This window comes from Procambarus clarkii, chromosome 50 (assembly GCF_040958095.1).
Source record: "Procambarus clarkii isolate CNS0578487 chromosome 50, FALCON_Pclarkii_2.0, whole genome shotgun sequence".
Lineage (NCBI taxonomy): Eukaryota > Metazoa > Arthropoda > Malacostraca > Decapoda > Cambaridae > Procambarus > Procambarus clarkii.
Window position 1 is genome coordinate 25,400,693 of NC_091199.1, and position 27,695 is coordinate 25,428,387.

Consider the following 27,695-nt stretch of genomic DNA (forward strand, 5'->3'; position numbering starts at 1 on the left):
AGGGGGACGAGTAAACGTATCCACCTGAAGGACAGAATGACTCTGGGCCTTGAGGATATGCTTGATAACCTTGTGGCAGTCTTTTAGATTTCAAACACCGGTTGCAACATGGTGCGGAAGGAGAACATTGCCAACACTGGCATTTAACCTAGCGTTCTTGGAGACCCGAACAGGAGCCTCGCCAAAGCAGGATAAGGCGGCCAAGTGGGTGGCTGCATCCTGAGAAGGAGCAGCAACGACACGGGTACCGAGACGGGTGGGGCTGAAAGTAACAGAGGCATCTACGGAATCAACAAGATGCCTATGAAGAGGAAAATCGTCAGGAGGAGTTGAATCTAAAGGATAGAGGTCAAAGTACTTAGACCACATAGCAGGACCAAACAAGGCATAGTACGAATTAGTATGGGAAGGGAGCATACGAGAGCGGCCATGGCGAGGACGGCGATGAGAACCTTTAGAGAGAGACGGGTCATAAGGGGCAGTAGTCACAATGAGAGATGGAACCGTGAAAGGGGACGAGGGAGTCACCACAGCGTATTGGGGCTCGACCCAACCACAGAGGAGGGAGAGGAGCAGGGAGGAAAGGTCCCATCTGGGCCTAAACTGGGCCCTTTAGCGGGGGATACAGAGTCCGGTCTTCCAGGGCAGTCCGATTCAGGGGCCTGGGTAAGAGAAGTCGTGTCGTCATCCATGCAGCAATCAATTTTAAGGGTTTGGGACCTGGAACCAAGAGGTACCACCTACCAGGGCAACCAGGAAGGCCGAGCGCTGGCCAGTGCAGGATGAGTGCGTCGTCCCCAGCGGTGCTCCCCCTTTTCAACAGGGGAGTCTTAGTACATCATCCATTCTCCCACACTTGTGCTTACACCCTATTCCCCCTATCGCCCCAGCCTGGATACCCAACCATCCACTCAGGGCAGCCCCTCACGGGCGACAACTTCAGCGGGTGGTCCAATGGCTCACAAGACCCTTACGTGGTGCCCTTCTGCACGTACACCACCCAAAGAGGGGGCATAAGCAACCCACACCGGTCCCAGGGAGGTGTTCGTGAGCCCCTCACCACGGCAAGGAGGCACCACGGAGGGGAAACTGATGGTAACTGGTCCATAGTAGTAGATGAGAGAGGCACACGGCAATACTTAATTAGAGGTGCAGGTACCTGGTCGATGGTAGGAAATGAGAGGTGTACCAGACAACACACAGTAAGAGGTGCAGGTACATGGGCCATGATAGATGAGAGAGGTACCAGGAAACACACAGTTAGTGGTGCAGGTACCTGGTCCATTGTAGGATAAGAGAGAGGTACCAGGCTACATATATAGGTGCAGGTACCTGGGCCATATTAGGAGGTGAAAGAGCCACAAGGCAATACATAGAGGTTCAGGTACCTAGTCCATGGTAGGAGATGAGAGGGGTACTAGGCAACACATAGTTAGAGGTGCAGGTACCTGGTCCATGGTAGGAGATGAGAGGGGTACTAGGCAACACATAGTTAGAGGTGCAGGTACCTGGTCCGTGGTAGGAGATGAGACAGGTACCAGGCAACACATAGTTACAGGTGTAGGTACCTGGTGGTTCATGATGGGGTAAGAGGGAGGTACAACACAACACATAGTTTTAGGTGCAGGTACCTGGTTCATGGAAGGATATGAGAGAGGAACCAGGCAACTCATGTTTAGAGGTACAGGTACCAGGTCCATGGTTGGTGATAAGAAAGGTACCAGGCAACACATAGTTGGAAGTGAAGGTGCCTGGTCCATATTAGGAGATGAGAGAGGTACCAGGCAACACATAGAGGTGCAGGTACCTGGTCCATATTAGGAGATGAGAGAGGTACCAGCCAACACATTGAGGTGCAGGTGCCTGGTCCATATTAGGAGATGAGAGACGTACCAGGCAACACATAGAGGTGCAGGTACCTGGTCCATATTAGGAGATGAGAGAGGTACCAGGCAACACATAGAGGTGCAGGTGCTTTGTCCATGGTAGGAGATTAGAGAGGCACAAAACAGCACATAGTTAAAGGTGCAGGTTCCTGATCTCTGGTAGAATAGGTGGTGATTCCTGGTCAATAGTGGGATATGTGAGAGGTACCAGACATATCATAGTTAGTGGTGCAGGGACATATTTCATGGTATTTTCATTTCATTTCATGGTTATTTCTAGGGAGCTGGTCGGCCGAGCAGACAGCACGCTGGACTTGTGATCCTGTGGTCCCGGGTCCGATCCCGGGCACCAGCGAGAAACAATGGGCAGAGTTTCTTTCACCTTTTGCCCCTGTTACCTAGCAGTAAATAGGTACCTGGGTGTTAGTCAGCTGTCACGGGCTGCTTCCTGGGAGTGAAGGCCTGGTCGCGGACCGGGCCACAGGGACACTAAAGCCCCGAAATCATCTAAAGATAACCTCAAAATGGTAGGAGATGAGAGAGGTACCAGGCAACACATAGTTAGAGGTGCAGGTACCTGATCCATGGTAGGGGAAGAGAGATATATCAGGCAACAGATAAAGATGAAGGTACCTGGTCCACGGTAGGAGATGAGAGAGGTACTGTGGGTGGTGGTGGTGGAGGGGTGGTGTGGGTGGTGGTGGAGGGGTGGTATGGGTGGTAGTGGAGGGGTGGTGTGGGTGGTGGTGGTGGTGAAGGGGTGGTGTGGGAGGTGGTGGAAAACATCCACCACCTCCCACAAAAAATGAAAACATCCCTATGAATTTTCATAGGGATGAAATTCATTTTCATTGAGGCAAATTCATAGGGACGTTTTCATTTTTCGTAACATTTATCATCATCATCCTTTGAACATATATAATTTTCATAAAAGGAGTACTAAAATGCACCCTCCCTACCCTTTAAAATTTCGTTCAAGGGGATTAAAAGGCTGGCTCCTGGCGTACCGAAATTCTGTTACCCAAGTGACCCATGCACAGGCTTCGCTAATGGTCAATGACGTTATCAGTTGGCCAGTCTTCATCTTCCCTGAATAAGTCACTTTACTGAAATAGCATACCCATTTTCCTAATGTTACCCATTTTCAAAGATCATTTTATAGATAAGATCGCATATTAAACATAATAATTGAAATTGCACAAGGCTTTTTGCTGGATCTCTTATTTATTTCCAATCTATGACAACCAAAACACCAACTAATGTTATTAGATGAAGTGCAGTAGGTCTATTCCCAAATAATAACCCCTTTCTTCTCCATTTATAGGCGTAAATATTGTAACTCCATTAATATTCAGAAGGTCCTATTTCTTCCCCTTACTTATCAAGAAGCTTTATATTTAGTGTCCGGCCAGGGATTGTTTATTGAGCATAAGAATGAAATCCATTCATATGAAACAAAGGGGAGCAACACACAGCGTGAACTAATGTGTATCTTAGAATTCGTCCCTGTTACCTGTATTTAACCAGGTCTTTTCCTAAATCTGAAACTTATTCAATTTATTCCCATTGTTTCCTGTTCTGTCTCGTGTTTATAGTATTAATAGCCTATTAATATCCCCCATTATCATGTCCATCCATCAACACCTCAATCATGTCGCCCCTATTTCTACGCCTTTCTAGATAATGTAATTTAAGCTTTGCCAATCTTTTTTCTTCAAGGCTCGTTTATTGGGCATAGGGCGAATAAAAATGAAAACCCACTATCAGTCATTTGTATGAAAACAGACCCCCCAGGCATGGTGACTTCAATGCGAGTTCAGTAGTAATCCAATATTGCTGCATAAATGCATAACTATATATGCACGTGCATAAATATAAGAACATAAGAACATAAGAACAAAGGTAACTGCAGAAGGCCTATTGGCCCATACGAGGCAGCTCCTATTCTATAACCACCCAATCCCACTCATATACTTGTCCAACCCGTGCTTGAAACAATCGAGGGACCCCACCTCCACAATGTTACGCGGCAATTGGTTCCACAAATCAACAACCCTGTTACTGAACCAGTATTTACCCAAGTCTTTCCTAAATCTAAACTTATCCAATTTATACCCATTGTTTCGTGTTCTGTCCTGTGTTGATACTTTTAATACCCTATTAATATCCCCCCGGTTATGTCCATTCATCCACTTGTAAACCTCTATCATGTCACCCCTAACTCTTCACCTTTCCAGTGAATGCAACTTAAGCTTTGTTAATCTTTCTTCATATGAAAGATTTCTAATTTGGGGAATTAACTTAGTCATCCTACGCTGGACACGTTCAAGTGAATTTATATCCATTCTATAATATGGCGACCAAAACTGAACTGCATAATCTAAATGGGGCCTAACTAGAGCAAGATATAGCTTGAGAACCACACCAGGTGTCTTGTTACTAACGCCGCGATTAATAAATCCAAGTGTCCGATTTGCCTTATTACGAACATTTATGCATTGATCCTTTTGTTTTAAATTCTTACTAATCATAACTCCCAGATCCCTTTCGCAGTCCGACTTCGCAATCACAACACCATCTAGCTCGTATCTTGTAACTCTATCATCATTACCTAACCTCAGAACTTTACATTTATCAGCATTAAACTGCATCTGCCAATCCTTTGACCATTTCAAAACCCTATCTAGATCAACTTGAAGTGATAGTGAGTCCTCCTCCGAATTAATTTCCCTACCGATTTTAGGGAAATATATATATCCACATCTCACATTCGCTCAAAAATTCATGCCTCGCACATCCTACTATAGCATATAACAAATAAAAATACTCATTCAGTGTACATATATATGAACTACAATGTGTAAAAGCAAGCCTCTCATGTTTTTTAAATAAGGCCTTTCTGCAGTTATCTTCATTCTAAGGTCTTCATCCCTAATGCGGTGCGATGCACCAATGAGTGCACAGCTATGAGTGTACATGCGGTTCCTAGGAGGGTCACACATTAGTGCAAACTCTTAATCGCTCTCAATACCTCAACTGTACTCTGTGTTTCATCAGAGGCGATATTCGGATACCTGTGCTCGTATTTTCGCTCATTTGCTCATATTTTCTGATATTTAATTCATAAGCTCGAACAAACCAACCTGACCTAACCTATTATATAACAAACAAATACAATCCACAGACCAGTTGTTGTTTTAGCGACGTCAGGAAAAGCGACCTCAGTATAGGTATAGAGTATTAGCTTCCATTAGCATATAAGTGTTGAAGCACCACAGCAACCTGTCTTTTCAAACTATGTGTGACGTCACCAGATGGGGAATGCGGCGTTGGCGTCCTACTTGCACATGTACTGTATTTCATGTTATTATTCAAAAATGGCTAGACTATCCTTCCCCACCTAACCTAATCAGAGGTTTAAGAATATGTATTGTATAGGTTTTTATTATTTTTTTGGTAATGAAGGATTACATTCTGGTCTTAATTTAACAAAAAAATTGCAATGGGGAACAAGCATAATATTTCAGATGTCGGTCATATCAAAACTAGATCTTGGTAATTTCACGAGGGAGACCAGTTCCTGTGCCACATGAAATCTGGAACAATGAATAAAAACCATATGAACAACACATAATAATAATAATAATAATAATAATAATAATAATAATAATAAATAATAATAATAATAATAATAATAATAATAATAATAATAATTCAGCAATAATATGACAGACAATATAGAGCAAACATCTAGAAATATACTTACAGCTCAGTAATATGAGGATTCATCACACAGCGATAGACATTTATCCTGCCCATCTATGCAAAATGTCTTTTTGCAGTTAGGCATTGCAAAATTAGAATATGCAAATTGAATTATCTTCCTATCATTCATATTATATTCCCATATTCAAATAAAGTTTTAAATTTATGTAGTGCAACTCTTAAGTTCAGGCTAAATAACTGATAGACGAAATACATGGCAGAGGCTCCACAATAATAGGAGTCCTTGCTCTGTATGCGTTTTGTGAACATGTATACTCTATAATCTTCAAAATATGAGAGGAATTCTTGCAATAACGCGAATGGAATTCCATCTTCGCCCCAAAACCATCTAACAGGGCAATAATAGCTCCTGAAGGTTTATTGAGTACATATACGGTCATCCAATGACCCATCATCATTGCAGGGGATTTCTCATCTAAAGTATTTAAAATAAATACCACTGGCTTCTTATTTAATTTCTTGAAGATTCTCATCGTTTGCTAAATAACATCCAATATATATACGGCTTCTTCCCCTAAATATATATTTTTCAAACCGTTGTTTATTTCCATACAAATCATGTTTCTCAGGCTCTCGTTTCACAAATAATACGTCGGTCAGTATTAATTTTTATAACCCCAGTAGTAGGGCCAAACAGCAGTATAATTTTTTTCCCTCTATGGATGTATTAAACTCTAAAATAATTCTTAAATTCCCTGTCGCTTCCATGGAGACTGTAGCCTTTATTTCTTCTCGCAATAAACAAAAGACCAGCAGAGTTTGTCCTTTAACGAATGATTCGCAGGACAAAATATTATTTACATTAAATCCTATCGCATTCAGGACCGTATAATATAATTTCGAACATTAATGGGGGGAAATCACACGCAATATTAAATAAACTCGTGCCGTTCACCGAGATATATACGTTGCTCAAGGCGGAATTGTTGAAATATAATGGGTTTAAGGTATAATTGGCTTCCATATCAATAATGGCCATGTATAACTTCTCAGGGATCACTCCACCCCAGGGTTGGTCCATAGTTAATGATTTTAAACCCTGATCTAAAATATAGGTTTTAAATAGGGTTTTATCAAATATATACGTTACTGCTCCATTATTTTGGGCGAGTGCTCTGTTAATAGCTAGTAACCCAGAAGGGAATGGGGTTAATCTATCGATCCATAAACGGGCCATATTCATATTATATTTATAATTAGCAGTGGGTGGTGTCACTGCCAATAACCCATTTATCACTATTTAACTCCAAACGTATTCTTACATTTATGTTATCCAGTAAATATTCGCTAATAGATACAATATCCAGAAGTAATTTAAAGCACTTATAAATGCCTTGTTCCTTCATATTTGCCATTTTCTCAACCTGATCTATCGTGGTCGTAGAAAAATACTGCACATCAATTTGATTGGGTATCATTAGCGCCTCTTCTTTGTAAAAATGCGCTAGATGCTTAAAACGATCTATTTTGCATCCGGAAAGAGTCGTTACCAGCGTTATATACGCCCCAATATAAAAATAAAGAATTGCTTTCAACTACTTGTTCGTTGAAATACACCACTACTGTTTTAAAAAGCGTTTGTGATAATCCATTGGCTACAGTAACTTTTTTACCCCATTCAGTTGCGGCGTTAGCTTCTGTGAATTCTATTCCCACTTCAAGGGCTAGGGATGACATCTCCAGGAAACGACCAGGAATGCCAGGGATTCTGAATTCGATATACGAGTCTTTAAATTTATTAATTCCCAAATTAACAGGTAAAATATGTATATTTTTCCTGCTAGCTATAGTGGACTCAATCATACGTGCAGAATTAAGTTTGGGAAATCCATCTGTTACAGCCACTGTGTAACTTTCCAAAGGGATTGTAGCCCCACCCCTAATGTAGTAGTAGTATTCATGCTGGCTGCTATGAGAGGAATGAATTGCGTTTTACGCAAACACGTCATTATATCTCTTCTTCTTCTTCTTATTCTGTTTTGTGAAACTGCGAATAAGTGCTAATTTGGTGGCCTTAGACTTTTTCTGCCTTTTACCATCACCTAAAATCTGACGCCCTACTCCCTTCAATAATTCGATCCCATGCTTCTTAGTTGAATTTTTAAAGGAATGTTCACCTGTCTGCATGTCTGGCAATACATTCTGACCCACACATTTAAGATGGCAGGAGCGAGGGTTCTCATTAAAAATGGCGCTGCTTTACGGGCCAAACCTGTGAGGAAACTGAATATACCACCTCCTCTTAAATGACTCCTACTGAATATTCTAATATCACTCAGCCCACCTTTATATGTGACAGGTGGACTAATTAAGAATAATATTTCGTCTACAGACGGAGGGATGAAATTGACGCGCATTTTGTAGCTTGCAGATGACTAATGAGGTTTGGAACTGTAATATCCTTATTATATAGACCCAATTCGGGGTCGTATATGTAAAACAGCTGTTGTGCTTCCTCGTTTATCGAAATAAATAGGGGTCCCATTAGGATCTGTTTCTGCAATACTTATACTATCCAGTACATTTGTATTTAACGGTTTATATAGTTTCCTATTCGTGCTTTCACCACCCTGCAAAGACACACGTCCAATATATTCACTAATAAACTCCCGTACATCGTGGGTGCAATTTTATCGCAATAAACACACAGGTAACCCATCATGCCCCTGGGTTGTGGAGGGTAGGGACACGTGTCGGATATGGGTGTTTCGTAAAATAATTCTTGTGTACATATATATCATAATTTTTATGTTGATCAGTCCCCAAAACCTTGCTGATACTCGCCCCAAAAGATAGGGAAATCCTGCATACTGCTCGATTATCGTCATAATACAGTACATTCTCATCGCTGCTCGCGGTATGAACTTTACCTTATTGGAAATCAAACCATATTTAATATATGCATCTGCATATCTCGGGAAATCAGTCTTATAGACATCCGACACAAAACTCAAATCGTTATGTGAAAAATATATGGGTAATTTCATTATTGATGGCATACATAATTTCCTATATACTACCAGCCAAAATATTAGTTTTCGGTAGAAATTTAGAATGTTTGTAACTTATCCCTTTAGCATCTAGGTACATAATTCTTACTCGGATATAACTTTCTAGATCCAAAGAAGAATGGTTTGATTTCATCAGGGATTAACCCGGCGAGGCAGTTGTTGACAAACGTTGTGATTTCTGTCAGGAGCGCTTCTGCAGCTGGGCCAAGAACAGGGTTCACCATTTCCTTCACATGTTGAGGTCTTACCCCTGTGTAGCCTCAGAAGGAGCCCGGGGGAAATGAAACGATAGCTTTATAAACCTCTGACTCCCGGAGGACGAGAGGTTCCTGGTTAGGGGCGAGCCTGACCTGTGGGGGAGGTCCACCTACGGCCCTGAGGGGGTGTTTTTCTCTCAGTGCTTGGGCTGTGGTTTCATCCCTGGGCAAAATTTTTTCCTCACTTGTGATCAACCTGAGTGCCCCGACTGTATTGCCCTCTTCAATTTTCTTGCTGACTTGGGTACCTAATTTTCTGTTGTCGCTGATTGTCGTACTGGGTTTGCCTCGACGGTGTTTAGTGTGTTTGGGGAGGCGGACTAGGTTGTCAGCCAGAGGGAAATCCCTAATTGCTTTTTTGACGGATGAGGTCTGTGTCTTGCCTCCTCTGTCTGGTACACCTAAGCATGCATTGCCAAAAAGTAGCAGATTGTGCCAGGCTTTGATGGTATCAGGTGCATCAAGGTTATTTGACCCTCTGTTGACTTTTGCGATGAGGTCCGTGTATTTCCCGGCAGCAAATGGGCGAGAGGCCTTTGGGATGTGGGTGAGTGTCCTGGTTTACGTTGCTTTAATTGCCTCTAGCAGGTCGTCTGTTGCAATGTAATCTGTTGCGATTTGTTCTGGTGCAACAGGCTCCTGAGTGCTGCCTCCTCCCACGGGAGGCCTCCCTGACCCAGGACAGCCACCATGCTGGCGTATGACTCTGGAGACCTAGTTGATGCTGATGTTGCTCCCACAAACACTGCAGGTGCCTCTCCTTTGATTGGCTTCGGGAGGAGTGAGCTGGCTAGTAGCGGCCACTTCTGCCATCCCCTTAGGTAAAGTGATATGTGTATATGTGTATATATATATATATATATATATATATATATATATATATATATATATATATATATATATATATATATATATATATATATATATATATATATATATATATATATATATATATATATATATATATATATATATATATATATATATATATATATATATATTGTTGCAAGTCCCAGCAGCAAGGAATCAAGCCTTCACGTTAAAATATCGCCAGGATCTGATTCGTGATCAGATATACAAGGCAGAGAATGAAATCAAAGACAACAAAACGCAACTACTTCATGCTACAAACGAGTGGAGAAATAGCAACATCGACAAAAGTATCCGTTCCTGCATTGAACAACACCTCGACATCCTCACAGACCGACATCACCTCAGCACTGAAACAAGGATTATCAAAAAACTTACAACATTATATGGAGGACCTATGGCAATTCCACGACCAAGAGATGGCTTCCTGAACCTTGCAGGAATTAACCTCACTGAGGACCAAGTCACTCTCCAAAATCTGGGCATAAACTGTCACGTTATGTCCAGACCGAGTGAGATGGCCCGGAAAGTAGAGTTGGAAATTCTGTTGGACGACATATTCGACCTCGAGACACAAAAGAAGGTCACTACCAAAGATACCTTACAAGCAGAACTTATTGCAGAAGGAGGAAAGAATCGAGGCAATTACAGAAGCACCATACTGTCCTCCGAGCTCAAAGCGGCAGCTAAAAGCCTTCGTGAGAACAAGGAGATAGTTGTCAGGAGAGGTGACAAGTCGCCAATATATGTCATTCTTAAAAAAGACGAATATCTGGCGAAAATGAACCTCATACTCTCTGACCAAACTAAGTTCCAAAGGGTAACGAAGGACACTAAGTAGAATTGAAAGCAAAGGTCAACAAACTGATCGAAACTGTGAACGCCAAGAAATCCGGACTCCACCTGCCAAAGATCATTGGGGAATATAAACCTGGATATGCGTATGGAAATGTCAAGACACACAAGCCAGGAAACCCACTTCGGCCAATCATTAGCCAGATACCCACACCCACGTACAGACTGGCGAAGTGACTCAACGGCCTGCTGACTCCTTATGTTCCTTGCGCCTTCAGCCTGAAGTCTCCAAAGGAATTTGTTGACTTACTGCGGGGCACACGGGCCACAGGGATAAGAGCCTCGTTGGACGTAGAATCGCTGTTTACCAACGTACCTGTGGACGAGACAATCGGGATGATAGCCGACAGAGTGTATTGTGATCCAGCCTGTACTCCTCTTGACATACCCGAGAATATTCTAAGGAAACTACTCCAAGCTTGTACTAAAGAGGCACCCTTCTTGAGCCCGGATGGGCACATGTATAAGCAAGTAGATGGACTCGCCATGGGTTCTCCCCTAGGTGTCCTGTTTGCAAACTTCTACATGGGTACCATCGAGCAAAAAGTCTTAGTCGACATGAACTTGAAACCGGCCATATACTGCAGGTATGTTGACGACATTTTTACACAGGTACCTGATGTCAGACATCTGCAGGAGCTGAAGGAGGCATTTGAGCAGAGTTCCGTGCTGCGTTTCACTTACGAGATGGAAAAGGATGGGAAGCTGCCCTTTCTAGATGTAACAGTCATGGAAAAGAGCGGAGGTTTCCACACTGCAGTCTACATTAAGGAAACGAGCATAGGAATGTGCCTAAATGCCAACAGCAACTGTCCAGACAGGTACAAGAGGAGTGTCGTTAAAGCATATGTCGACCGTGCTCTAAGCCACAGCTCAGAATGGAAGCAAGTCGACGAAGAACTCTGTAGGGTAAGGCAGGTCCTAGTCAACAACGGCTTCTCCAATGGTTTCGTCGAAGACATCATAAGAAGGAAAGTGAAACGCCATGCAACCTCTGAAGAGACAACTAACACCACACCTATACCCACTATTAGAATATTTTACAGGAACTTCTTTTCCAAAGCTCATAAAACAGAGGATAGGGTCTTGAAACATATTGTTAATAGAAACGTTATCCCTACAGACAAAAATCAGAGGATACAACTGACGATTTACTATAAAACCAGAAAAACGGCCAGCCTACTCATGAGAAACTCTCCAGACACAAAGCAGAACGCTTTAAAAGAGACCAACGTCGTCTATGCTTTCAAATGCCCACTTGGGGACTGTAAGCTCCAAAAAACCCAGTATATAGGCAAGACAACAACATCTCTTTCTAGGCGTTTAACGATGCATAAACAACAGGGCTCCATTAAGGAACATATAATCTCTTCCCACAACCAAACCATCGCCAGAGAAATCCTAATAAACAACACAGAAAACATCGATAGATACAGCGATAGCAGGCGGCTTGACGTTTGCGAGGCACTACACATTAAGAAGTCAACACCAGCAATCAACAGCCAATTAATGCACAACTATATTCTACCCACCTCAAGACTCCGCTCCAGTATAGAAGCATCAAGAAATATGGACCAATAAGCTTTCTACAATCACTTCCATTTCAATACCCATTGTTTCGTGTTCTGTCTTGTGTTGATGAAATTAATACCCTATCAATGGCACCTCTTGTTCTGTCTTGTGTTGATGAAATTAATACCCTATTAATGCCACCTCACCCCATCCACCTCACTCAAATGTAGATATAAACAAAATCGGAGATGCGTAAGTTCTATTCAGTTGTGTATTTGTAAACTAAAGTCTTTGAAAATGTAATAAGTTTTACGAAACGCGCTCGTGTCGCGTCAGACTAGAAATAAAAATGAATTTTGGAGAATTGATTTTTGAATTACCTCCAACAGTGAAAAAAATGTACGAAAGATTGAGAAAATTCGTGTTAGAATTATTATTCTTACTTTTTCGGTCATATTTAATAATATATGTCTACAGGAAAGACTGCTACCAAAATATATAAATATATAAATATATATATATATATATATACCCCCCTATATATATATATATATATATATATATATATATATATATATATATATATATATATATATATATATATATATATATATATATATATATATATATATATATATATATATATATATATATATATATATATATATATATATATATATAATTACTTGCTGTGGCAACCTTCCCTGTCCCCCAGTCTTCCCCACCTATCCCCCCTTCACCCGTCTCCTCGGCCTCCCAACCATTCCCCACTCCACAGTCCCCTCGTCCTCCCCACCATTCCCCACCCCACTATCCCCTCTTCCTTTCCACCATGTCCCCCTCCCCTGTCCCTTTGTCCTCCCCACCACTCTCCATTCCCTCATCCCCTCGTCCCCACCTTCCCAAACTATCCCGTCACCTTCTCCTTCCCCACCATTACCTCCTCCCTTGTCCCCTCGTCACCTCCACCATTCCCCACTCCCTCATCCAATGCCTCCCCAAATGGTCTCATGTTCCCATCAGAAAATTTGAAACATCAAGTGATCTGATGTTCCCATCACTGAAATATAAGAAAAACAGTTAAAAAAATGAATGAAAACATGAACAAATAAAAATATGAACTATACTCACAAAATGAACGGTATGGTAAACAAGGCTCAGTTCCAATGTAATTCACAGAAAATAATTAAGTCAAAATGAAATATATAAAAATGTATGAAAATTTAATTATCAATGCCATCAGAAACATTGAAATGGAATTGTAACGTATTTAGTATAGCATGTGTGTGTTGCTCTTACATGCAACAGATGGCATTGTTTTTCAAGAAAAGCTTAGTTCTACCTGCCACAGGTGATGCATCTATACTTATTCTTACGAAATGACCGGTATGGTAAACAACACAGCTCAATTCCAACACAGTCACACAAATTAATTCAATAAAAAAACAAATAAATTGAAGTCTAGGAAAATAAAATTTATCAATGCAATCAGAAACATTGCAATGGAATTCGTGACGTATTTAGTATAGCGTGCATGTTGCTATTATGTGTAACAGAATGGAGCTGTTTTTCAAACAAGCATATTTTTACCTGTCACATGGGTGGCATCTACATAGTAGGTATATAAAAAGACGTGAATATTCGAATGCAACGATGTGTCAAAATTTCAAATCAATTGGTGAAGAACTTTCGGAGATTACAGCATGTGTTGCTCTTACATCCAACAGATGGCACTGTTTTTTTTTTTAAACATGTTTTTTCCTGTCACAGGTGAGGCATGTATATAGTTGATATATAAAAAGACGTGCCTATTCGAATGCAACATTGTGTCAAAATTTCAAAGAAATCGGTAAAAAGGTTTCAAAGAATTCACGCACATGAAAAACACAAATTTTCCAAAAATGCATGATTTTTAATGTCACAAACGTGACATCTATAAAGTAGGTATATTAAAACCTGCGCGGATGCGATTTTTTTTTTTTTCTTTTTAGCAGGGATAATCCTGTGCGGGCCCTAAGCCTCTGGCTGGCCCACGAAGTGATGCTTGTTTCTGTTTTACTTGGGCGGAGGATGAGTATTCATGACTCGTATGGTCGCTTCAGTAAGATTTTGCCATATGTGTTTAACAACTTCCTCTGCTCTGTTGAATCTAAGGTGAAATCTGAACGGGTTTGTAACTGTGCACTGTGTTAGATAATGTTCCAGTGGTCTGTCGGGCAATCCTCCACAGTGATGACATTTCCTCTCATCTTCTGGAACCTGTAAGCCTATTTCCCATGCACATGGGTATCCAAGCCTGATGCGATGTAAGTGCACTTCTGTTGTTCTACTGCCCCCTTTCATCAAACTAAGTGGTTCATAGTTGGTTGAATTCTTGTACCAACCCGCAGATCCTGATGTTGCAACTGCTGTGGTGTGGTCACTGTACATCATTCGCATTGCTCTGTTTCGAATTACTTTCTTCATCTGGGATAGACTCTGTGGGATGTAAATGTCTACATTTCCCCTCTTAGTAGCAAGTTTTGCAGCTTCGTCTGCAATGTCATTTCCTATTAGTCCCACATGACTTGGCACCCAGTTGATAAGTACCCGTTGGCCTTGTCGTTTGAGTGTGTGCATGAATGACAAGACATTTGTGATCAGATGGATGTTATCACATATGTGTTCTTGTTGCAAGGTTTCAATGGCAGTTCTCGAATCTGTATGGATGATAACATGTTGTCGGTGTTCAGCAAGAGCATGTTCCAAAGCCTTTTGAATGGCTAGCATCTCTGTTTGCAAAGTCGAACACCCATTTGAGAGCCTCCAACTATATACAGAGTTTCCTGCTTTAACTGCAGCTCCGGTTTCTTGTCCCTGCTGGTCTACTGACCTATCCGTGAAGTAAGTGAAGCTGTCGGATGCCATGATTGCTTCTATATGCATCTGTGCAATGTTACGGAGCAGATGAGGATGTGTCTGGTTCTTCTTTCCTTCAAGAGCCATAATCTTAAAGTCTGCTGGCAGAGATTCCCAAGGGGCTTGTATAACAAAGTCTGCATGTATGTCGTCGACACCCCTCTCAGTGACTGTGTTAGCCATATCGAACGTATTGATGGTGTTTATCGCACAATGGGCAGATGCGAATGGAACATTGTGTGAAAATTTCAAAGCAATCGTTGAAGAACTTTCGGAGATTAGCGATTATGCACAAACGAACATTTCCATTTTTATTTATATAGAATAGTTGTACCCGGCCACGCGTTGCTGTGGTTTAGCAACGCATTTGCATTGCTGAGCAATAGTAACGTTTCCCTGTCTCCCATTCATCCCCACCATTCCCTCCTCTCCCGTCCCATCGTCTTCCCAACCATTTCTCACTCAATATTCCTAAGCATTCCCAAATGATCTGACTTTCCCATCAGAAAATTGGGAACATCAAATGATCCAATGTTCCCATCACTGAAATATAAGAAAAGCAGTTAAAAAAAACTGCATGACAAAATAAATAAATACACTAAACTATACTCACAAAATGAATTGTATTGTAAACAACACAGCTCAATAGAAAGGCAATGCCACACAAAATAATTACATTGTAATGAAAATATATTGAAATCTAAAAATTCAATTGCTCAATGCAGTCGGAAACATTGAAATGTTTCGATACGTACCATGAAAAACCAAGATTTATAAATATATGACTGTGCGCAATACCTCGAGATATCTGCCAATATTGCCCGATATCATAAAGGCATGTAACACATCACCCCACCGAGGGTTAGGTGGTCCGGCTCCAGTTGATGTTCATTCTTTATCTCGTCCACAAGATATAAAGAAACAGTTCAATCTCATGTATAAAAGTAAAGACAAACCTAGAGCAGGTCTTAGTTCTCTACTAGCTGTCGGGGACACAGTTCGCATTACTCTCTCCAACAGAATTTCGACATTCAAGAAAGGATATGCTAAACAAAACACAAAAGAAATTTTCTGAATTCATTCGTATCGATAAAAGTCAGCCTATCCCATTATATTTTTTACAAGATTTGAATAACAAGCCTATTGACGGTGGATTTTATAAGGAAGAATTAACCCTAACCAGCTGCTTTTAATATAGAGAAGGTGGTATGTAAACGTACATTAACCAATAATATATTACAGTATAAAGTAAGGTACGAAGGCTACGACTATTCATTTGATCAGTGGACTACAGTATAAAGTAAGGTTAAAAAATAAATTATAGTATAAAGTAAGGTATGAAGGCTATGACTCATCAGAGGATTGACGCTGATGATATGTTGAAGATATGAGGAAGCCATTTGTATACAAGTACAGAGAGTTGGTGACCTTGCTGAGGAAACTTAATTCCTCACCCAGGAAAAAATTGATTGCTCAGTTTAAAAAAAAAAACACATATTCATTGCTTGTCAGAGATTTTCAAAAGTTTTCTGAAAAATAGGCTTCCGGTTAAAAAGAAAGTTATAGTCAAATTGAAGAAATACAGAGACACCTTGCATTCACTGGCTTGCAAGAAACCCTCAATCTATATAAATAAAAATGGAAATGTTCGTTTGTTCAAATTCGCTAATCTCTGAAAGTTCTTCACCGATTACTTTGAAATTTTCACACAATGTTCCATTCGCATCCGAGCAGGTTTATATATACATACTATATAGATGTCAGGTGTGTGACGGTAAAAAAAAAACATGCTTTTTCTGAAAAACTTTTTTTCATGTGTTTTTCATGTGAGGGAAATCATCGAAACCTCTTTACCGATTGCTTTGAAATTTTGACACAACGTTGCATTCAAATAGGCGTGTCTTTTTATATATATATACCATATATATGCCTCACCTGTGACAGGAAAAAACATGCCGTTTTTGAAAAACCGCGCCATCTGTTAGACGTAGGAGTAACACACGCTATAATCTCCGAAAGTTCTTTGCTGATTGCTTTGAAATTTTGACACATCGTTGCATTTGAATAGGCGCATCTTTTTATATACCTACTATATAGATGTCACCCCTGTGACAGGTAAAAACATGAGTTTTTGAAAAAAAGCGCCATCTGTTGCACATAATAGCAACATGCAGGCTATACTAAATATGTCACGAATTCCATTTCAATGTTTCCGATTGCATTGATAAATTTTATTTTCATAGATTTCGATATTGTTTTTGTTTTTTTGTGACATTGTGTTGGAATTAAGCTGTGTTGTTTACTATACCATTCATTCCGTAAGTATAAGTATAGATGCCACACCTGTGACATGTAAAACTATGCTTTTCTTGACAAACAGCGCCATCTGTTGCATGTAAGAGCAACACACATGCTATCTATATGCATATAAATGTAAATGTTTGTGTGCTCAAAATCGCTAATCTCCTAAATTTATTCACCGATTGCATTGAAATTTTCACACAATGTTCCATTTGCATCCGAGCAAGTTTTTATATACATACTATATAGATGCGACTTCTGTGATGGAAGAAGATATGCTTTTTTTTTAAACTGTTTTTCATGTGAGGGAAATTCTTCGAAACCTCTTTACCAATTGCTTTGAAATTTTGACACAAAGTTGCATTCGAATAGGCGCGTGTTTTTATATATCTACTATATATATGCCTCACCTGTGACAGGGAAAAACATGCTTTTTTTGAAAAACAATGTCATCTGTTGGACATAAGAGCAGCACACGCTACAGTCTCCAAAAGTTCTTCATTGATTGCTTTGAAATTTTGACACAACATTCCATTTGAATGTGCACGTGTTTTTATATACCAATTATATAGACGCCACCCTGTGACGAGAAAACGTGTTTTTTTAAGAAACAGCGCCATCTTTTGCACATAACAGCAACACACGCTATACAAAATATGTTACGATTCCATTTCATTGTTTCCGACTGCATTGATCAATTGAAATTTCAGATTTCAATTTATTTTCAATATGATGTAATTATTTTGTGTGACATTGTCTTTCTATTGAGCTATGTTGTTTACAATACAATTCATTTTGTGAGTATAGTTTATTTTATTTTATTTTTTTTTCATGCAGTTTTTTTAACAGCTTTTCTTATATTTCAGTGATGGGAACATCGGATCATTTGATGTTCCCAATTTTCTGATGGGAAAGTCAGATCATTTGGGAATGCATAGAAATATTGAGTGAGAAATGGTTTGGAAGACGATGGGACGGGAGAGGAGGGAATGGTGGGGAGGAATGGTAGACAGGAATGGTAGACAGGGAAACGTTACTGTTGCTCAGCAACGCACATGCGCTGCTAAGCCACAGCAACGCGTGGCCGTGTACGGCTAGTAACTAATATAAATTTAATGTAGGATAGTTTATAAATAAATAATGAAACGATTTGGAAATAAAATAATTATTGAGAATGATATATACAATCTGGGCTCTTCCTGCTGTTTTTGCAATCTTCTAATGGCGGAGTATGAGCTTGACTAGTGCTAGGCTCTCTAACACCTCTTCCTCCTCCACGAGGATAATCCCCCTCCTTAACTATCTCCTGAGCTGGTGAGCCTAAAAAAAATTATTTAAATTAATGTTCCTATTAATAGCTAATGTTAATGTTATATTTGTAATACCACAACAGGCATAAATAATGGAGAATAATGGTAAAAAAAAAATAAGAGACTCACTTTCATATTGAGTACTTTCAGGCAGAGAAGCTTCTAAAACCTCTGAATCAGACCTGCTAGGAGATTGCATGTGGTTGTCTTCCTCCTCCAAATACATGCAAAATAGATATGCTTCAGGGATATATCCTGCCGATTATATATTTTTTAAATAAATAATGGAAATAATTATAATTTATTCGATTATCAACATCAATCACCACGGTTATTAATTGGAAATGAACTATCTATCTATAACACATGTAAACAAAAACGTCTGCTATCACTATATATGCAGGCAATAATAATAATATTTTTAATAATACTCACGGCTGGTGCAAAACACCTTAGAGCAGATGGTGCAGATCTTGTCATAATGTCAAGGGAGCCGGTCGGCCGAGCGGACAGCACGCTGGATTTGTGATCCTGTGGTCCTGGGTTCGATCCCAGGCGCCGGCGAGAAACAATGGGCAGAGTTTCTTTCACCCTATGCTCCTGTTACCTAGCAGTACAATAGGTACCTGGGTGTTAGTCAGCTGTCACGGGCTGCTTCCTGGGGGTGGAGGCCTGGTCGAGGACTGGGCCGCGGGAGACACTAAAAAAAAAGCCCCGAAATCATCTCAAGATAACCTCAAGATGTCCACGAGATTTATCTTCACACTGAGAACATAAAATAACACACTCACGACGAAAGTTTGCCATATATGAAATATGACACATTACACACTTAACACGGCACGAATGCAATTTCTCCTTCCTTGGGTTATTGCAGAAAGGACAAGTTTCAATAGTTGCGTATTCTTGTTAGATAATACAGAGGTTTGATGAAATGTCGAGGAGCGGTGGTGGCTTCTTGTGCTAGCTGTGAGGGCTTGAGTTAAACTGATCCATTGACTTGGGAATGGCCGCCAGGTCGTCTTTCCTGTCATGTTGCCAGACGTACGATCTCGCTCAAATTACGGTACGACATTTGGCCAACTATTTTAGTTTTGAACGTATCACTGCATAATGATTACAGTTATGAATGACAAAAAATGGATATTCTCAAACCTCTGATTAGGTTAGGTGGGGATGGATAGTCTAGTCATTTTTTAATAAAAACATCATATACAGTACATGTGCAAGTAGGACGCTGACTCTACATTCCCTATCTGGTGACGTCACACACAGTTTGAAAAGCCAGGTTGCAGTGGTGCTTTAACACTATGCTAATGGGAGCTAATACTCTATCCCTATACTGAGGTCGCTTTTCGTGACGTCGCTAAACAACAACTGGTCTGTTGAATGTATTTGTTTGTTATATAATAGGTTAGGTCAGGTTAGTTTGTTCGAGCTTATGAATTAAATATCAGAAAATATGAGCGATAATACGACCATAGGTATCCGAATATCGCCTCTGATGAAACACAGAGTACAGTTGAGGCATTGAGAGCGATTACGAGTTTGCACTAATGTATGACCCTCCTAGTAACCGCATGTACTAAAAGCTGTGCACTCATTCAATGCATGTGGCTGAATGTGGCTGAATGGACATAATAAAGGGGGATATTAATTGTCTATGGAACTCACTCCCTAATGATTTGAAAAACTGTAAAACTTTTGCCTTATTTAAAAGCAAAACCAAAAAGTACCTAACTTCATCTTCTTAGTTTCCTACACTGAGCTTTAAATTTGCTCTATACCTAGTGTTACCCAATCTCCTAATTTTTATGTAATATCAAACAACCTTATCATTGTGTTCATTGCTGTCTTCTTTTATGTGCTAGCCATATGCTGTATTGTGACTACCAATTTTTGTCAACTACCATTCAAGCTGTCATTGCAATCAATCTTATATTGTTTCTGCTGTATTGTGCCTACCAATTTTTGTCAACTACCGTTCAAGCTGTCATTGCAATCAATCTTAGCTACCTATGTGCTTTAATATACTGTACCTACAATTTTCTCTCATCTTCTTTTTTACATTTCATGTAACTGTTATCTTTTTTTTTGTCTATAAATTTTGCAAGTATTTACCTCCTTAAAATTTTCTTAGATTAAGGACCTGCCCGAAACGCTGCGCGTGCTAGTGGCTTTACAAGACTGTAATTACCATATTTGTATCCTCACATTCCTTATGTACATTCTTGTATATGCATAAATAAATAAATAAATAAATAAATAAATAAATAAATAAATAAATAAATAAATAAATAAATAAATAAATGTGCATATATATTTATGCATTTATGCACCAATATTGGATTACTACTGAACTCGCATTGAAGTTACCATGCCTGCTTGGGGGGGTGGGGCTGTTTTCATACAAATGACTTATAGTGGGTTTTCATTGTTATTCGCCCTATGCCTAATAAACGGTCCTTAAAGAAAAAAGATTGACAAAGCTTAAATTACATTATCTAGAAAGGCAAAGAAATAGGGGCGACATGATAGATGTGTGGCTGAATGGACATAATAAAGGGGGATATTAATTGGCTATTAATACTATAAACACGTGACAGAACAGGAAAAAAATGGGAGTAAATTGGATAAGTTTCAGATTTAGGAAAAGACCTGGGTAAATACAGGTAACAGGGGCGAACTCTAAGATACACATTACTTTACGCTCTGTGTTGCTCCCCTTTGTTTCATATGAATGGATTTCATTCCTATGCTCAATAAACGATCTTTGGCCGGACACTATATATATAAGCTTCTTGATAAGGGGAATAAATAGGACCTGAATATTAATGGAGTTACATTATTGACGCCTATAAATGGAGAAGAAAAGGGTTATTATTTGGGAATAGACCTACTGCACTTCATATAATAGCACACTTGACTATACGGAGGTGCGAGAATGGGTTGGGGTGGTAGTGGTAGAAGGGTGGTGTGTGTGGCAGTTTTGGATGAGTGGTGATGGTATAGGGGTGGTATTGGTTGTGAAGGTGGAGGGGTAGTGTGGGTGGCACTGGTGGAGAGGTGGTAGTGTTGGAAGGGTTGTGTGGGAAGCAGTGGTGGTGGGGTGATGTGGGTGGTGTGTTACCTATCGTACGTTAAGGCTCGTGACCCTACAGCAGCCCAAACTTTAATTACGTCTAGGGATACAAGACAACTGCTGTTCTCAATAGCGAATCACCAGTATAACCCCTTGATAAGTAATGAGCACAATAATAAATCTTCATAGGACTGAAGAATAGATACAACAAGTATATATATATAAATATATTAAATAAATCTCAAAAGCAAACAGATGATTATATGGTCACAATATATCACATTAAAAATATCACTGTATCTTCCAGACATTAAATCAATATTATTATATGTATGGCTATGACAGAACAAAAATGTATAACTTAACTCCAAGATGTTATCTCCCTGGTTCCCGATCAGCTACTGAATAACATAACGCGAGAGTCAAAACACATTGCCTTGCCCCGCGAACAATTTGCCAAAGTTACAATATTATTTATTTCAACAATGGAGCAATACATTGTGACAAGAGTAATCTTAAACTAACTTAATGAATAATTAATACATATTGATATACAAAATAAAGTAACTTATTTCTTTACATAGTAATTAAAATATGCATACAGAAGGGAATAATGGCATGCACACCCAGCAACGGACGATCCCACGACAATTTGCCAGATACAGTTCACTCAATTATTATTCACCTCTGTTACCCACTTATGATCACATATAAATCATTAGTTCCCGTGGGAAACTGAGCACACAAAGAAATAAAACAATCATTCCCACGATACGTTGGGCCTAACGCCAACACTGTAACATGAATGTACGTTTGCATAGAACATATAAGTATATCAATATACATGCTTGTAATTTACATACAATTATAAATGTACATATTAATATATTTACTTACGTATCTATTAGGAGTACGTAACACTTCCACCTCCAAGAAAAAAAATGCAATGGATTGAAGATCAATGGCATTTTTTCCGAAGTAAAAATGTTAAGTGAAAAGAAACATTTCATTTATGGTACATCAAAACTTCTTGACAAAGCATCAGCAATAACATTTTTCCTGCCTGGAATATGTTTGATTTCTACATTAAATTCCTGCAAAAACAATGACCAGCGCAGAATTCGTTGGTTCTTGACTTTCATCATATTTATAAAGATAAGGGGGTTGTGGTCTGTAAATACTAACACTTTATTTCCGGATAAGTAAATCTCAAACTTCTTAATTGACAATATAAGACCCAACGCCTCCTTTTCTACCACGGAATAATTTCTCTGAGCTGCATTAAATTTCCTAGAGTAATAATACACAGGATGCTCAATCTTGTCTAAACCAACCTGAATAAGCACAGCACCTATTCCAACATCTGACGCATCAATGTGTAACATAAATGGTTTATCAAATTGGGGACTAGCAAGAATAGGTGAGGTGGACAATATGCCCTTTAGGTTCTGAAAAGCATTCTGACAATCTTGTGTCCACTGAAACTTTACTTGCTTGCGTAACAAATTAGTCAAAGGAGCAGCTACTGTTGAAAAATTTCTACAATAACGCCTATAGTATGCACACATACCAATAAACCGTTGGACTCCTTTCTTATTGGTCAACACTGGGTAGTCCACAATGGCTTGAATCTTATCTTGTAAGGGGATAATCTTTCCTTGTCCTACCTCGTGTCCAAGATAAGTTATCGTACCTCTTGCCCAACTACACTTATTCATATTTATGGTTAACTTTGCGTTTTTCAACGCTGTAAACAAGTTCTTAAGGCCTAAGAGATGATCTGCCCAATTCTTACTGTACAAAACAATGTCATCAAGGTAGGCCCTACAATCTGGCACATCCTTGAGTAAGAAATTCATGAATCTTTGAAAAGTAGCAGGTGCATTTCTCAAACCGAATGGCATGACATTAAATTCATACGCACCATCAGGTGTAACAAAAGCAGTAACCTCTCTAGCATACTCTGTTAATGGAATTTGATAATACCCTTTTGACAAATCAAGCTTACGTACATATTCGGCATGACCTATGGACTCTATACATTCTTCCAACAAGGGTAAAGGAAAAACGTCCACTGTAGTGTTCTGGTTCAGTTTCCTATAATCCACGCACAATCTCCAGGTTCCATCTGGTTTTGGCACTAACAAACACGGAGAGCTCCAAGTACTTTGACTTGGCCGAATGAAATCATGCTGGAGCAGATATTCCACTTCTGCTTGCATAATTTTCCTCTTTTCGGGATTCACTCGGTACGGATGTTGTCGAATGGGGGTGCTGTCCAGGAGCTGAATGTCGTGTGTGATGAGGTGGGTCTGGGTAGGAACCTCCCCAAACAGAGATGTATGGTTGTCCAGCAGAACCTGGAACTCATCACGTTGTTCCTCCTGTAAATGACATAGCATCTCCCTGCCATTGGAACTGGAACTGAGAAGTTGGATATTAACATCATGTCCCTCACTACAATTATCCTCAGGTGGTAACTCTTCCCGACTAAAACAAGCTACTACACCAGGTCCAACATAAGCTTTTAATCTGTTAATGTGCACAGTCATTTGGGGTTCTGAAAGATTAGGGTTAATTAGTTTATAAGTTAGGTCTCCCACCTTGTCTACCACTTGGTAGGGTCCTGCGAACTTATGGGACATGGAAGTCCCCATACGAGGTTTCAACACCAACACCAAATCTCCGACATCAAACGACCTTAGCTTAGCTTTGAACTTCTTGTCATATCTTACTTTCATGGCTTGTTGAGTCCTTCCCAGATGTTCTTTCGCCAACTCACGAGCCCGACACAACTTGTCCTTGACCTCACTCAAGTACAATCCACTCTGATGAACAGAGACATCTCCCAACAACTTTTCTTGTAGCATTTTAAGAGGACCTCTTACTTGGTGACCAAACACTAGTTCAAAGGGTGAACAGCCCAATGACTCTTGTAGCCCTTCTCTAGCAGCAAACAACACAAAGGGGAGATTCTCATCCCAATTACGTGGATGAGTTTCTCCTGTTGTCTTCAGCATTTGTTTTAAAGTCTGGTGGAAACGTTCAAGCCCACCTTGGCTTTGTGGATGATATGGACTGGATAATTTGTGCCGAATCCCTCGGGATTCGCAAAAAGTTCTGAAAACTTTAGAAACAAAATTTCCCCCATTATCACTCTGAATAACTCTAGGCATTCCAAACAACGAAAAGAATCTTTCAAGACACTTGATGAGATTATGAGCCTTGGTATTCCGTAGAGCATAAGCTTCAGGAAATCTAGTAGTCATACACATGAGAGTGAACAAAAACATGTTACCCGATTTAGTCTTAGGTAAAGGACCTACACAATCAATTACAACATGAGTAAATGGTTCATCAGGAACTACAATAGGTTGCAATGGTGCTCTAGGTACAGATTGATTTGGTTTACCAACAATTTGACAGGGTATACAGTTATGACAATATCTGACCACGTCTTTCTTTAACTTTGGCCAGAAAAAATATTTACTTATCTTATGGTACATATTCGTGATACCTTGATGACCTCCCATGGGGTCATCATGTGCAGCCTGCAGGACCTGCCTACGATAATCATTGGGGACAACGAGTTGGGTTCTAATCTCACAATCCTCTGAAGAGGGAGTTCCCTTGGGTCTCCACCTTCTCATCAGAAGTCGATCCTTGAAGAAGAAACCCGTCCCTTCCTCCAATGCATCAATATTATCAGGAGCCTCAGAAATACACTTACTTAAACTAGGATCAGTAGTCTGTACAACACTTAAGGGCAATGACTCAGACTCAGCAGCGAGCGGGCAAGAACCTAGTAGCTTGATCTCTTTTCCCGATTGATCAGAATAAAATGGAGTCATAGCTACTTCGGCCTCACTCTCGACAACTGGCGCACTGGAGACAAGCGGGCAAGGTACAGATAGTTCAGCCTCCTCACCTTCACTTTCCTTGTGATTTAGGTTCGGCGGGGCTTCTACTACGACCTCACTCTCATCATCCAGTCGAGTCATAAAAGAATCCTCAAGATCCACCTCCCACTCCTTTACTGAAGGGGTCCTGGTCTTGGGAACAGCAACCTCAGTGAAGACAGGATTACTCTCACCTGTTTTTCCCATTGATCTAGTAACAACACAAGCAGGGTAAATAATATCATCATCTGCTACTGGTTGAGCTAATACATTATGGGGTTTAGTTAACATGATGGGACACTTGGGCCCTACAACCATTTGGTTGCCAAAATCATTACCTAGAATAATGTCTACCCCAGGAATGGGCAGTTGTTTACTTACACCAACATTACACCATCCTGAAGTATAGTTAGAATCAAGGTTAACTTGCAATAAGGACACTGGTTGCACACTACCGGCAATACCTTGGAGAAGAACAACTTCACCCAGATCTCGGGTGTCAACATCATCAAGTACCTTCTGGGTAATAAGAGACTGTGAAGCTCCAGTATCACGGAGTAATTGAACAGTCTTATGTCTACCATTATTACATAATAAGGTACCTGTGGAAATATAGGGTTTGAATTCAGCCATCCAATTGGGACTGACTGTAATACATGAAGAATTAATAGGTTGCCATCCTTTACTCATAATAAGACCAGTTGGTCGTAGTTCAGGATGCAAACTAAAACATGAAGAAATCACATGCCCCCTTCTCTTACAATGGGTACAATGTTTGACAGTGGACACACTGGTAGAACCAACTGCCGGTTTAGAATTAGCATTACTAGGCTTAGATGATCCTGGCAATGGAGTAACCATCTTAGGGTTAGTAAGAGAAGAGTTCACGGGAGTAACTGTCGCACCAGGAGGAGACTTATACTGATAAGGAGTTCGGTGAGCATTGAAATTTACTCTACGACTAGACTTAGGTGAAGTGGCCGTAAACGGGGCCTTAGTCAGCAACTCATGCTCATCCGCGAGCTTTGACAGCTCATCAATATCTGTTACATTCTTTTGTTCTGCCATAAAAGTAGACAACTGGTCTGGAAGACATGACAATACTTCTTCCATTATAAGAAGATTCTTTAGAGCATCAAAATCAGTGACTGCAAGTGACTTTAACCATCTGTTGCAATAATTCGTCTTCTGACGAGTAAAATCTGCTATTGTCTGATCCCTTATCCTCCTTAGGTGTCTGAACTTTTGCCTGTGTGCCTCTGGATTTAACTGGTACGCATTTAGGATGCTTTTCTTTACAAAATCATAATCAAAACTATGAGCGTCAGGTAGGGATGTGAAAACCTCCTGACTACGCCCCTTAAATTGAGACTGCATAATGGCTACCCACTGATCCCTTGGCCAGTTCATACTGATGGCAAATTTATAAAAATGTGCAAAGAAAACCTCAGGATCCTCCTCATTGAACTTGGGCAACTCTATATACTTATTCATCCTGATGGGATTATTATCACTATTTGTTGAAACATTACTAGTATTTCCATGTCCAGCTGCCATACGCTGTGATTCAAGCCTGAAGTTAGTGTCAGCCATTTGTTGTTGAATCTCTAATTGCCTAGTTTGTTCCTCGGCTTGTTGCTTCTTTGTGGCTTCTATTTGCAACTGTACCGCAATTTCTAAACGCCTAGTCTCAAGCTCTCTTTGCTGAACTTCCGCCTCTAATATTTTCTGTTCCTTTTGAGCTTCAAGCTTAGCATGGGCTATTTGCGCTTCTAACTCAAGACGCTTTAACGTCATCTGATCACTCGACTCCTCTCTTAACTCCTCTAGAATTTCTTCTTCTAACTCCCCATTCTCAACAAAATGCGTCACAATGACTTTCAATATTTGGGCTTTAACCATTCTATTGCTGGCGGTCAAATCCAACTGATTTGCCATTTGTATTAACTCAGTCTTTTTAAGGTTCTGAATCCCTTCAAAGTCTGGGTAAGCCACCAACGCTGCAACTTTCTCCTCCATCGTTACTAA

At 40.0% G+C, this 27,695-nt stretch overlaps 1 protein-coding gene and 1 long non-coding RNA gene across 2 annotated transcripts in view; both read right to left on the bottom strand.

The window, feature by feature from the left end:
• The window catches only part of LOC123772788 (angiopoietin-related protein 1-like), a 203,915-nt gene that overhangs the window by 151,871 nt on the left and 24,349 nt on the right, over positions 1 to 27,695 (bottom strand). The window lies entirely within an intron of this gene.
• Positions 18,559 to 19,538, bottom strand: LOC138351534 (uncharacterized). Its single transcript, XR_011222492.1, has 3 exons — positions 19,122 to 19,538; positions 18,816 to 18,941; positions 18,559 to 18,696 (listed from the first exon to the last, which is right to left on the bottom strand). It is a non-coding gene; the product is annotated as an uncharacterized lncRNA (long non-coding RNA).